Raw genomic sequence first — 14,352 nt, 5'->3', positions numbered from 1 at the left:
GGATGGTGACCAGACCCATGGTGGCACCAGTGCCAAGTTGGGCTGGTTTGATAGTACCAAGTGGCTCCTGCAATCTGCCATCAAAACGTTGTCAGGCGAGTTTTGTTTTCCAGGGAAAAGCGCCGTTGTTTGTGTTTGCGGGCCTGTGGCTGGGAGTGGCCGGCTGGCTCCTTAGAATCCACGATACGCAGGATGGTTCCCAGACCCAAGATGGCACCAGTGCCAAGTCGGGCTGGTTTGATAGTACCAAGTGGTTCCTGCAATCTGCCATCCAGAAGCGGGGTAGCTTACTTTTGTTTGCCAGGGAAACGGGCCGAGCTTTGTTTTTGGGGGCCTGTGGCTGGCAGTGGCCAGCTGGCTCCTGAAAATCCATGATACGCAGGATGGTTCCCAGACCCAAGATGGCACCAGTGCCAAGTGGGGCTGGTTTGACAGTGTCAAGTGCCTCATGCAATCTCCCATCCAGAAACGGGGCAGCTGAGTTCTTTTGCCTGTGAACCGGCCGTTGTTTTTGATTGGGGTCTGTGGCCGAGAATGGTCGACTGGCTACTGACAATCCACAATACGCAGGATGGTTCCCAGACTCAAGGTGGCACCAGGGCCAAGTCGGGCTCGTTTGATAGTACCAAGTGGCTCCTGCAATCTGCCATCCTGACGCGGGGCAGCGGATCTTTGTTTGCCAGAGTAAAGTTCCGTGGTTTGTTTTTGGGGGCATATGGCTGGGAGTGGCCGGCTGGCTCCTTAAGAAGCTCGATACGCAGGATGGTTCCCAGATCCATGGTGGCACCATTGCCTAGTTTGGCTGTTTTTGTAGTACCAAGTGCGTCCTGCAATTTTCCATCCAGAAGAAGGGCAGTTGAATTTTGTTTTCCAGGGAAAAGCGCCGTTGTTTTTGTTTGGAGGCCTGTGGCTGGGAGTGGCCGGCTGGCTCCTTTCAACACACGATACGCCGGATGGTTCCCAACCAAAGGTGGCACCAGTGCCAAGTTGGGCTGGTTTGATAGTACCAAGTGGCTCCTGCAATCTGCCATCCAGAAGCGGGGCAGCTTACTTTTGTTTGCCAGGGAAACGGTCCGAGGTTTGTGACTGGGGGCCTATGGCTGGGAGTGACCGGCTGGCTCCTGAAAAGCTACGATAGGCAGGATGGTGACCAGACCCATGGTAGCACCAGTGCCAAGTTGGGCTGGTTTGATAGTACCAAGTGGCTCCTGCAATCTGCCATCAAAAACTTGGCAGGCGAGTTTTGTTTTCCAGGGAAAAGCGCCGTTGTTTGTGTTTGGGGGCCTGTGGGTGGGAGTGGCCGGCTGGCTCCTTAGAATCCACGATATGCAGGATGGTTCCCAGACCTGAGGTGGCACCAGTGCCAAGTCGGGCTGGTTTGATGGTGCAAAGTGGCTCCTGCAATCTGCCATCCAGACGCAGGGCAGCAGATTTTTGTTTCCAAGAGAAATGGTCTGTGGTTTGTTTTTGGGGGTATATGGCTGGGCGTGGCCTGCTGGCTCCTTAAAAAGCTACGATAGGCAGGATGGTTCCCTGACCCAAGGTGGCACCAGTGCCAAGTCGGGCGGTTTTCGTAGTACAAAGTGCGTCCTAAAATTTGCCATCCAGAAGAGGGGCAGTTGAGTTTTGTTTATCAGAGAAAAGGGCCGTGGTTTTTTTTTGGGGGCCTATGGCTGAGAGTGGCCGTCTGGCCCCTGAAAATCCACGATAGGCAGGATGGTTCCCAGACCAGAGGTGGCACCAGTGCCAAGTCGGGCTGGTTTGATAGTACTAAATAGCACCTGCAATCTGCCATCAAAAAGTTGGCAGGCCAGTTTTCTTTTCCAGGGAAAAGCACCGTTGTTTGTGTTTGGGGGACTGTGGCTGGGAGTGGCCGGCTGGCTCCTTAGAACACACGATACGCAGGATGGTTCCCAGACCCAAGGTGGCACCACTGCCACGTCGGGCTAGTTTGATGGTGCAAAGTGGCTCCTGCAATCTGCCATCCTGAAGCGGGGTAGCTTACTTTTGTGTGCCAGGGAAACGGGCCGAGGTTTATGACTGGGGGCCTAGGGCTAGGAGTGACAGGCTGGCTCCTGAAAAGCTACAATAGGCAGGATGGTTCCCAGACCCAAGGTGGCACCAGTGCCAAGTTGGGCTGGTTTGATGGTACCAAGTGGCTCCTGCAATCTGCCATCAAAAAGTTGGCAGGCCAGTTTTGTTTTCCAGGGAAAAGCGCCGTTGTTTGTGTTTGGGGGACTGCGGCTGGGAGTGGCCGGCTGGCTCCTTAGAACACAAGATATGCAGGATGGTTCCCAGACCAGAGGTGGCACCAGTGCCAAGTTGGGCTGGTTTGATAGTCCCAAGTGTCTCCTGCAATCTGCCATCCAGAAGCGGGGCAGCTTACTTTTGTTTGCCAGAGAAATAGGCCTAGGTTTTTGTTTGGGGGCCTGTGGCTAGGAGTGGCCGGCTGGCTCCTAAGAATCCACGATACGCAGGATGTTTACATGACCCATGGTGGCACCAGTGCCAAGTTGGGCTGGTTTGATAGTACCAAGTGGCTCCTGCAAACTCCATCAAAAAGTTGGCAGGCGTGTTTTGTTTTCCAGGGAACAGCGCCGTTGATTTTGTTTGGGGGCCTGTGGCTGGGAGTGGCCGGCTGGCTCCTTAGAATCCACGATACGCAGGATGGTTCCCAGACCCAAGGTGGCACCAGTGGCAAGTCGGGCTGGTTTGATAGTACCAAGTGGCTCCGGCAATCTGCCATCCAGAAGTGAGGCAGCTAAGTTTTGTTTGCCAGAAAAAAGGGCCGTGGTTTTTGTTGGGGGCCTGTGGCTGGGAGTAGCCGGCTGGCTCCTTAAAATCCACGATAGGCAGGATGGTTCCCAGACCCAAGGTGGCACCAGTGCCAAGTCGGGCTGGTTTGATAGTACCAAGTGGCTCCTGCAATCTGCCATCCAGAAGCGGGGCAGCTGAGTTTTGTTTGCCAGAGAAAAAGGCTGTGGTTTGTGTTTGGGGGCCTGTGGCTGGCAGTGGCCGGCTGGCTCCTGAAAATCCACGATACGCAGCATGGTTCCCAGACCCAAGGTGGCACCAGTGCCAAGTGGGTCTCGTTTGACAGTGTAAAGTGCCTCCTGCAATCTCCCATCCAGAAGCGGGGCAGCTGAGTTTTTTTTGCCAGGGAAACGGACCTTTGTTTTTGATTGGGGTCTGTGGCCGAGAGTGGTCGGCTGTCTCCTGACAATCCACAATACGCAGGATGGTTCCCAGACCAAAGGTGGCACCAATGCCAAGTCGGGCTGGTTTGATAGTACCAAGTGTCTCCTGCAATCTGCCATCCAGAAGCGGGGCAGCTGAGTTTTGTTTGCCAGAGAAAAGGGCCGTGGGTTGTGTTTGGGGGCATATGGCTGGGAGTGGCCACCTGGCTCCTTAAAATGCACGATACGCCGCATGGTAACCAGACGCAAGGTGGCACCAGTGCCAAGTCGGGCTGTTTTTGTAGTACCCAGTGGCTTCTGCAATTTGCCATCCAGAAGCGGGGCAGCTAAATTTTGTTTGCTAGAGAAAAGGGCTGTGGTTTGTGTTTGGGGGCCTATGGCTGAGAGTGGCCGGCTGGCCCCTGAAAATCAACGATAGGCAGGATGGTTCCCAGATCCAAGGTGGCACCAGTGCCAAGTAAGGCTGGTTGTATGGTTCAAAGTGACTCCTGCAATCTGCCATCCAGAAGCGGGACAGCTGAGTTTTTTTTGCCAGAGAAAAGGTCCATGGTTTCTTTTTGGGGCATACGGCTGGGAATTGCCGGCTGGCTCCTTAAAATGCTCGATACGCAGGATGGTTCCCAGAGCCAAGGTGGCACCACTGCCAAGTCGGGCTCTTTTTGTAGTACCAAGTGCGTCCTGCAATTTGCCATCCAGAAGAGGGGCAGTTGAGTTTTGTTTGCCAGAGAAAAGGGCCGATGTTTGTGTTTGGGGGCATATGGCTGGGAGTGTTCGGCTGGTTCCTGAATATGTACCATACGCAGGATTGTTCCCAGATCCAAGGTGGCAGCAGTGCCATGTTGTGCTGGTGTGATAGTCCCAAGTGGCTCCTGCAATCTGCCATCCAGAAGTGGGGCAGCTGATTTTTGTTTGCCAGAGAAAAGGTCCGTGGTTTGTGTTTGGGGGCATATGGCTGAGAGTGGCCGGCTGGCCCCTGAAAATCCACGATACACAGGATGGTTCCCAGATCCAAGGTGGCACCTGTGCCAAGTCGGGCTGATTTGATAGTACTAAGTAGCTCCTGCAATCTGCCATGCAGAAGCGGGGCAGCTTACTTTTGTTTTCCAGGGAAACGGGCCGAGGTTTGTGTTTGGGGGCCTATGGCTGAGAGTGACCGGCTGGCTCCTGAAAAGCTACAATAGGCAGGATGGTGACCAGACCCATGGTGGCACCAGTGCCAAGTTGGGCTGGTTTGATAGTACCAAGTGGTTCCTGCAATCTGCCATCCAGAAGCAGGGCAGCTGAGTTTTGTTTGCCAGAGAAAAGGGCCTTGGTTTGTGTTTGGGGGCATATGGCTGGGTGTGGCCAGCTGGCTCCTTAAAATGCACGATATGCAACATGGCTCCCAGACCCAAGGTGGCACAAGTGCCAAGTTGGGCTGGTTTGATAGTACCAAGTGGCTCCTGCAATCTTCCATGATCACGTGGAGAAATACTTTCTGGTTTCAGCCTCATGCTCTTTCTTCTCTCCCTCAACTTCTCTATCACCTCTCATCTGGTTCACATGCGCTGTCTTCAAGGTCCACAGGCTACTTTTCACAGAATCTTCTGGCCTGATGAAGTAAGGATGATGAATAGAACAGAGCTGGGATCTATTTTCCAGTTTGGATAAAATGCATTCTGCACACAAATCCAAGGAGAACGGGCTGCCCCGATGCCCAGAAAATCTTTCACTCCTGCTAGTGTTCTACGTCAACCGCAACTTAGTCTGAAAGAAAAGCTTTTTCTCTGAGAGCATCTGAGAGGTTTGCATGAAGCACTGATATCTGACATATGCAATTTTGAATAGGAGAGGAAAAAGAAAATGGCAAGGAGTTTTTAATTTTAGTGGTTTCAATTTTAATTTCCGTGCACTTTTTCAAAACTTGTCAGCTCAAATGCCCATCAACATCTTTTAGTCATCTGTAAGTCAGTATTCATATAAAATGTGCTTCAAATCCAAAGAATTTCAAATTTGCACTCCAAGCTTCTATGCCTAGATTTATGATTTCCTACACATATTAGATGAAAGGAAGGCCTTTTTTACTGTGGGAGTGCTGGAACACTGGAACAGGTTGCCCAGAGAAGTTGTGGGTGTCCCATCCCTGAAAGTATTCAAGGTCACCTTGGACGGGGCTTGGAGCAGCAACAAAGGAGAAGCTTGATGGTAGAGAAACAAAGTTGGACTATAGAAGAAACTCGGATTGAAGTATAGGATCAAGTTTTCTCTCAGCTCTTGGGGTAAATTCAAAGTTGTACAAAATGACATTTATCTGTGCTATTCACTACTGTAACAGAAAGTTTCATGAAAACTGTACAGAAGATAGTAAATTTTAAAAGAGATAAGAATTACAGCATAAAATCCATGGGATAGGTTACAACATGAGACACTCTCTAAGAGAAAATCTCTGTGTTTCAGCACTTCATCGGGGTAAGATTTCATGAAGTGCCAAAGAAGGCGGCAAAATATCATTCGGGACATTATTTACTGGAATTCAGCCTGGCCATTAGTAGGAACTGCCTTTGAACATATCATGTAGATATACCACACACACTTTCCCTTCACTGAAAAATTACTGTTTACAACAAATAAGCAATTGACGATCAAAATTGATTGAAAGCATCTTAAACATGTCAAGTATTTCATTGTAGATGATCTGTGATCCAAATGCTTCTTCCACCTTCGAGAGGGACAGAAGAATTCTTCCATATCATGATGGTTTAAAATTGTATCAACCAATGTTTTCTGCTGAAAAGATATCATCTATTTTTTTCTATTTTTGGAAGAAAATATTCCTAGACATACAACAGGTGAGAACTAAGTAATTTTAAAGAAACAAATGAAATGAAAATATTCTGTAAATAGAATGAAATGAAAAGCTGTGTTTTAAATAGGAGCTAAATATTAAACAGAATTTTTGTACCAGGCATTTGAATTACTGCACCAGCTCTTTTGCCCATCAAGAGAGGCATTTAGCATTTCAGTCTTTTCCAAGGTGTTCATGATCTGCTATGCTGATCTCTGTGTGTGCCTAGGTGTGTGTGGAGGGGGGGGCATATGAAGGGGAGTGTGTATGTTTGCTTTACAATTGTTGTGGCAGATTCATGCCTCAGCTCCACATTTTGTTTTAAAAAGGTCACACCGAGTGGATATGAAGTTTACTATCAACAAGAGATCGATTCCCAAATCATCCATTTGACTCTCCCTTATAAATCATGTGCTTTGTTGCATATTTTATCAAATATACTTTCAAGCCAGATGGAGGAAGGAGGATGTGGGAATCCCTCCACCATCTTGCAACTTTTATGTAAGTAGGTTTTCAAGAAAATCATCATTTCTCTTTTAAATATGTCTGGAACAGGCATGATGGTAGTGTCAACCTGTTGGAGTTTTTGTTGCTGGAAGAAGTTGTACAAAAGGATTGGTTTTTACATTGACCAGTTACTGAATCAAGCGCAGGAATACATTGGAAATTTAGCTGGGGGTTCCTTTTCCCAGCAGACTACTTCTAGAACGAGCTTGTACACTGAAGCTGACTCTTTTGCTCTCTTTTTGTTTCTTTCCTATTTTCTTGGCTTCTTTGCCACTATCTAGACAATTTTGGAACTTTGTTCCCAACTAAAATGGTTTCAATAGTCTGATTGTGATCATACATTTTTACAAGGAATTTTTAAAATCTTTCCTCGAGTCCAGAAAGTCAAGGACTTAGATCTTTTTCTTCCCTTATCAATATTGCCATGAAATTGATAAATAAAGACCAACTCTTTATTTTTGTTTTTAACCCACGTAGATAATTCCCATCCATTAATCCATTTTGTGGACCAATAGCTGCCATTCTGATGGAAGCTGTCACTTCTTAACAATAGGCATTCTGTGACTATGTTGACAGCACTTTGGGTGAAGATCCTAACTGGTCTTAGATATACATAGGGAGAAATTTGCTCAGCCAGTGTCAGTCTTAAGCATGCGTATCAGAAGATCTTTCTAGAGCTGGGAATTTTCCCATGAAAGGGATTCAGTTAGGGAAGAGACACTTGTGCCAGAGTTTTACATTCTTCTTGAACACTGCTTAAGGAACTTAGATGCCATGTCCATTTGGATCTCTGTCTGCACAGAACTTTGTCATGCCAGTGCTTTGAAATGCATCTTGAAGAGAATTCACTAGCACAGAATGAAAGAGAGTGGAAGGGGTTGGTGGGGCTAACCAGGCCCAACCCCCCTGCCTAAACCAGGATACCTAGAGCCTCTTGCCCAGGATTCTATCTGGGTGTACTTTTAATGTCTTCAAAGATCCAGGCTCCACAATCTTTCTGGGCAGTCTGTGCCGTGGTTCAGTCACCCTGACAGTAAAGAAACATTTACTGATGTTCAAAGGCAATCTCCTGTATTTCAGTGTGTGCCCACTGCCTCTTGTCTTTACCCTCAGCATCACTGAAAAGACACTGATTCCCTCCCCTTTGCACTATTGCTTCCATATGTATGTGTGATGCCATGTAGAGGTATGTCAAAAACCTCCCTGAAGCCCAGGCAGATAATATTCCCTTCATCTACCAGTCAAGTTGATTCATCAGAGGAGTTTAAAGTGATGTTCAGCATGAAATTCCCCTGAAAAATCATGCTAACTACATTATTTGGTCATCTGTCATGTGCCTGGCAAGGATTTCCAGGAAGAGCTGCTTCATCAACTTCCTGGGGATAAAAAAGAGGCTGGCTGGTTTGTACTATGGCGAGTCCTCTTAATTGCCTTTTTTGAAGATGGGTGTCATATGCTAACATCCACTCTTTAGACTCTCTTGTCGTCTACATCTTAGCAAAACGCTTTTCCACTATGTCTGGCTAGGAAAAACTGTGCCAGCACAGAAAACATCTCCCATCGTGTTCTAGAAGTTGCACGGATGTCTGCCAAGTGTTTGGCAGGAAGAAAAGAAAAGTTGTCCAAAACAGCTTCCAATCGAATGTTCCTGTGATTGGAAAAGTCAGGAGAGTGCAAAGGTACTGTTTTCTATCAGTTGGCAAGGTGCGCACACAATCCCAGTGTTGTACAGCTTGCTTCTTCACCTTCCCGAAGCTGCCGCTCTCGCCGGCTGCCGGAGCCCAAGAAGCGGCTTCTTCGCGCAAAGACGATTGTGCCGCTCACAGTGCTCTCCTTAGCGCGGCTTCTGCCGAAAGACGCCCGGCAGCGGCTCTTACCTCCGGAGAGCACCCTACCTTCGTCTTTAGCTCCTCTTCTCATCTACACCTCGGCAGAAAGCTTCTCCACTATGTCTGGCTAGGAAAAACTGTGCCAGCACAGAAAACATCTCCCATCGTGTTCTAGAAGTTGCACGGATGTCTGCCAAGTGTTTGGCAGGAAGAAAAGAAAAGTTGTCCAAAACAGCTTCCAATCGAATGTTCCTGTGATTGGAAAAGTCAGGAGAGTGCAAAGGTACTGTTTTCTATCAGTTGGCAAGGTGCGCACACAATCCCAGTGTTGTACAGCTTGCTTCTTCACCTTCCCGAAGCTGCCGCTCTCGCCGACTGCCGGAGCCCAAGAAGCGGCTTCTTCGCGCAAAGACGATTGTGCCGCTCACAGTGCTCTCCTTAGCGCGGCTTCTGCCGAAAGACGCCCGGCAGCGGCTCTTACCTCCGGAGAGCATCCTACCTTCGTCTTTAGCTCCTCTTCTCATCTACACCTCGGCAAAAAGCTTCTCCACTATGTCTGGCTAGGAAAAACTGTGCCAGCACAGAAAACATCTCCCATCGTGTTCTAGAAGTTGCACGGATGTCTGCCAAGTGTTTGGCAGGAAGAAAAGAAAAGTTGTCCAAAACAGCTTCCAATCGAATGTTCCTGTGATTGGAAAAGTCAGGAGAGTGCAAAGATACTGTTTTCTATCAGTTGGCAAGGTGCGCACACAATCCCAGTGTTGTACAGCTTGCTTCTTCACCTTCCCGAAGCTGCCGCTCTCGCCGGCTGCCGGAGCCGAAGAAGCGGCTTCTTCGCGCAAAGACGATTGTGCCGCTCACAGTGCTCTCCTTAGCGCGGCTTCTGCCGAAAGACGCCCGGCAGCGGCTCTTACCTCCGGAGAGCATCCTACCTTCGTCTTTCGCGTCTTTTGTAGTCTACATCTTAGCAAAACGCTTTTCCACTATGTCTGGCTAGGAAAAACTGTGCCAGCACAGAAAACATCTCCCATCGTGTTCTAGAAGTTGCACGGATGTCTGCCAAGTGTTTGGCAGGAAGAAAAGAAAAGTTGTCCAAAACAGCTTCCAATCGAATGTTCCTGTGATTGGAAAAGTCAGGAGAGTGCAAAGGTACTGTTTTCTATCAGTTGGCAAGGTGCGCACACAATCCCAGTGTTGTACAGCTTGCTTCTTCACCTTCCCGAAGCTGCCGCTCTCGCCGGCTGCCGGAGCCCAAGAAGCGGCTTCTTCGCGCAAAGACGATTGTGCCGTTCACAGTGCTCTCCTTAGCGCGGCTTCTGCCGAAAGACGCCCGGCAGCGGCTCTTACCTCCGGAGAGCATCCTACCTTCGTCTTTCGCGTCTTTTGTAGTCTACATCTTAGCAAAACGCTTTTCCACTATGTCTGGCTAGGAAAACCCGTGCCAGCACAGAAAACATCTCCCATCGTGTTCTAGAAGTTGCACGGATGTCTGCCAAGTGTTTGGGAGGAAGAAAAGAAAAGTTGTCCAAAACAGCTTCCAATCGAATGTTCATGTGATTGGAAAAGTCAGGAGAGTGCAAAGGTACTGTTTTCTATCAGTTGGCAAGGTGCGCACACAATCCCAGTGTTGTACAGCTTGCTTCTTCATCTTCCCGAAGCTGCCACTCTCAGGAGGTAAGAGCCGCTGCCGGGCGTCTTTCGGCAGAAGCTGCGCTAAGGAGAGCACTGTGAGCGGCACAATCGTCTTTGCGCGAAGAAGCCGCTTCTTGGGCTCCGGCAGCCGGCGAAAGCGGCTGCTTCGGGAAGGTGAAGAAGCAAGCTGTACAACACTGGGATTGTGTGCGCACCTTGCCAACTGATAGAAAACAGTACCTTTGCACTCTCCTGACTTTTCCAATCACAGGAACATTCGATTGGAAGCTGTTTTGGACAACTTTTCTTTTCTTCCTGCCAAACACTTGGCAGACATCCGTGCAACTTCTAGAACACGATGGGAGATGTTTTCTGTGCTGGCACAGTTTTTCCTAGCCAGACATAGTGGAAAAGCGTTTTGCTAAGATGTAGACTACAAAAGACGCGAAAGACGAAGGTAGGATGCTCTCCGGAGGTAAGAGCCGCTGCCGGGCGTCTTTCGGCAGAAGCCGCGCTAAGGAGAGCACTGTGAGCGGCACAATCGTCTTTGCGCGAAGAAGCCGCTTCTTGGGCTCCGGCAGCCGGCGAGAGCGGCAGCTTCGGGAAGGTGAAGAAGCAAGCTGTACAACACTGGGATTGTGTGCGCACCTTGCCAACTGATAGAAAACAGTACCTTTGCACTCTCCTGACTTTTCCAATCACAGGAACATTCGATTGGAAGCTGTTTTGGACAACTTTTCTTTTCTTCCTGCCAAACACTTGGCAGACATCCGTGCAACTTCTAGAACACGATGGGAGATGTTTTCTGTGCTGGCACAGTTTTTCCTAGCCAGACATAGTGGAAAAGCGTTTTGCTAAGATGTAGACTACAAAAGACGCGAAAGACGAAGGTAGGATGCTCTCCGGAGGTAAGAGCCGCTGCCGGGCGTCTTTCGGCAGAAGCCGCGCTAAGGAGAGCCCTGTGAGCGGCACAATCGTCTTTGCGCGAAGAAGCCGCTTCTTGGGCTCCGGCAGCCGGCGAGAGCGGCAGCTTCGGGAAGGTGAAGAAGCAAGCTGTACAACACTGGGATTGTGTGCGCACCTTGCCAACTGATAGAAAACAGTACCTTTGCACTCTCCTGACTTTTCCAATCACAGGAACATTCGATTGGAAGCTGTTTTGGACAACTTTTCTTTTCTTCCTGCCAAACACTTGGCAGACATCCGTGCAACTTCTAGAACACGATGGGAGATGTTTTCTGTGCTGGCACAGTTTTTCCTAGCCAGACATAGTGGAAAAGCGTTTTGCTAAGATGTAGACTACAAAAGACGCGAAAGACGAAGGTAGGATGCTCTCCGGAGGTAAGAGCCGCTGCCGGGCGTCTTTCGGCAGAAGCCGCGCTAAGGAGAGCCCTGTGAGCGGCACAATCGTCTTTGCGCGAAGAAGCCGCTTCTTGGGCTCCGGCAGCCGGCGAGAGCGGCAGCTTCGGGAAGGTGAAGAAGCAAGCTGTACAACACTGGGATTGTGTGCGCACCTTGCCAACTGATAGAAAACAGTACCTTTGCACTCTCCTGACTTTTCCAATCACAGGAACATTCGATTGGAAGCTGTTTTGGACAACTTTTCTTTTCTTCCTGCCAAACACTTGGCAGACATCCGTGCAACTTCTAGAACACGATGGGAGATGTTTTCTGTGCTGGCACAGTTTTTCCTAGCCAGACATAGTGGAAAAGCGTTTTGCTAAGATGTAGACTACAAAAGACGCGAAAGACGAAGGTAGGATGCTCTCCGGAGGTAAGAGCCGCTGCCGGGCGTCTTTCGGCAGAAGCCGCGCTAAGGAGAGCACTGTGAGCGGCACAATCGTCTTTGCGCGAAGAAGCCGCTTCTTGGGCTCCGGCAGCCGGCGAGAGCGGCAGCTTCGGGAAGGTGAAGAAGCAAGCTGTACAACACTGGGATTGTGTGCGCACCTTGCCAACTGATAGAAAACAGTATCTTTGCACTCTCCTGACTTTTCCAATCACAGGAACATTCGATTGGAAGCTGTTTTGGACAACTTTTCTTTTCTTCCTGCCAAACACTTGGCAGACATCCGTGCAACTTCTAGAACACGATGGGAGATGTTTTCTGTGCTGGCACAGTTTTTCCTAGCCAGACATAGTGGAAAAGCGTTTTGCTAAGATGTAGACTACAAAAGACGCGAAAGACGAAGGTAGGATGCTCTCCGGAGGTAAGAGCCGCTGCCGGGCGTCTTTCGGCAGAAGCCGCGCTAAGGAGAGCCCTGTGAGCGGCACAATCGTCTTTGCGCGAAGAAGCCGCTTCTTGGGCTCCGGCAGCCGGCGAGAGCGGCAGCTTCGGGAAGGTGAAGAAGCAAGCTGTACAACACTGGGATTGTGTGCGCACCTTGCCAACTGATAGAAAACAGTACCTTTGCACTCTCCTGACTTTTCCAATCACAGGAACATTCGATTGGAAGCTGTTTTGGACAACTTTTCTTTTCTTCCTGCCAAACACTTGGCAGACATCCGTGCAACTTCTAGAACACGATGGGAGATGTTTTCTGTGCTGGCACAGTTTTTCCTAGCCAGACATAGTGGAAAAGCGTTTTGCTAAGATGTAGACTACAAAAGACGCGAAAGACGAAGGTAGGATGCTCTCCGGAGGTAAGAGCCGCTGCCGGGCGTCTTTCGGCAGAAGCCGCGCTAAGGAGAGCACTGTGAGCGGCACAATCGTCTTTGCGCGAAGAAGCCGATTCATCGGCTCCGGCAGTCGGCGAGAGCGGCAGCTTCGGGAAGGTGAAGAAGCAAGCTGTACAACACTGGGATTGTGTGCGCACCTTGCCAACTGATAGAAAACAGTACCTTTGCACTCTCCTGACTTTTCCAATCACAGGAACATTCGATTGGAAGCTGTTTTGGACAACTTTTCTTTTCTTCCTGCCAAACACTTGGCAGACATCCGTGCAACTTCTAGAACACGATGGGAGATGTTTTCTGTGCTGGCACAGTTTTTCCTAGCCAGACATAGTGGAGAAGCTTTTTGCCGAGGTGTAGATGAGAAGAGGAGCTAAAGACGAAGGTAGGATGCTCTCCGGAGGTAAGAGCCGCTGCCGGGCGTCTTTCGGCAGAAGCCGCGCTAAGGAGAGCCCTGTGAGCGGCACAATCGTCTTTGCGCGAAGAAGCCGCTTCTTGGGCTCCGGCAGCCGGCGAGAGCGGCAGCTTCGGGAAGGTGAAGAAGCAAGCTGTACAACACTGGGATTGTGTGCGCACCTTGCCAACTGATAGAAAACAGTACCTTTGCACTCTCCTGACTTTTCCAATCACAGGAACATTCGATTGGAAGCTGTTTTGGACAACTTTTCTTTTCTTCCTGCCAAACACTTGGCAGACATCCGTGCAACTTCTAGAACACGATGGGAGATGTTTTCTGTGCTGGCACAGTTTTTCCTAGCCAGACATAGTGGAAAAGCGTTTTGCTAAGATGTAGACGACAAGAGAGGCTAAAGAGTGGATGTTAGCAAATGACACCCATCTTCAAAAAAGGCAATTAAGAGGACTCGCCATAGTACAAACCAGCCAGCCTCTTTTTTATCCCCAGGAAGTTGATGAAGCAGCTCTTCCTGGAAATCCTTGCCAGGCACATGACAGATGACCAAATAATGTAGTTAGCATGATTTTTCAGGGGAATTTCATGCTGAACATCACTTTAAACTCCTCTGATGAATCAACTTGACTGGTAGATGAAGGGAATATTATCTGCCTGGGCTTCAGGGAGGTTTTTGACATACCTCTACATGGCATCACACATATATATGGAAGCAATAGTGCAAAGGGGAGGGAATCAGTGTCTTTTCAGTGATGCTGAGGGAAAAGACAAGAGGCAGTGGGCACACACTGAAATACAGGAGATTGCCTTTGAACATCAGTAAATGTTTCTTTACTGTCAGGGTGACTGAACCACGGCACAGACTGCCCAGAAAGATTGTGGAGCCTGGATCTTTGAAGACATTAAAAGTACACCCAGATAGAATCCTGGGCAAGAGGCTCTAGGTATCCTGGTTTAGGCAGGGGGGTTGGGCCTGGTTAGCCCCACCAACCCCTTCCACTCTCTTTCATTCTGTGCTAGTGAATTCTCTTCAAGATGCATTTCAAAGCACTGGCATGACAAAGTTCTGTGCAGACAGAGATCCAAATGGACATGGCATCTAAGTTCCTTAAGCAGTGTTCAAGAAGAATGTAAAACTCTGGCACAAGTGTCTCTTCCCTAACTGAATCCCTTTCATGGGAAAATTCCCAGCTCTAGAAAGATCTTCTGATACGCATGCTTAAGACTGACACTGGCTGAGCAAATTTCTCCCTATGTATATCTAAGACCAGTTAGGATCTT

The sequence above is a fragment of the Melospiza melodia genome, chromosome 3 (genome assembly GCF_035770615.1).
Source record: "Melospiza melodia melodia isolate bMelMel2 chromosome 3, bMelMel2.pri, whole genome shotgun sequence".
Taxonomy (NCBI): Eukaryota; Metazoa; Chordata; class Aves; order Passeriformes; family Passerellidae; genus Melospiza; species Melospiza melodia.
This window is presented reverse-complemented; position numbering follows the sequence as displayed.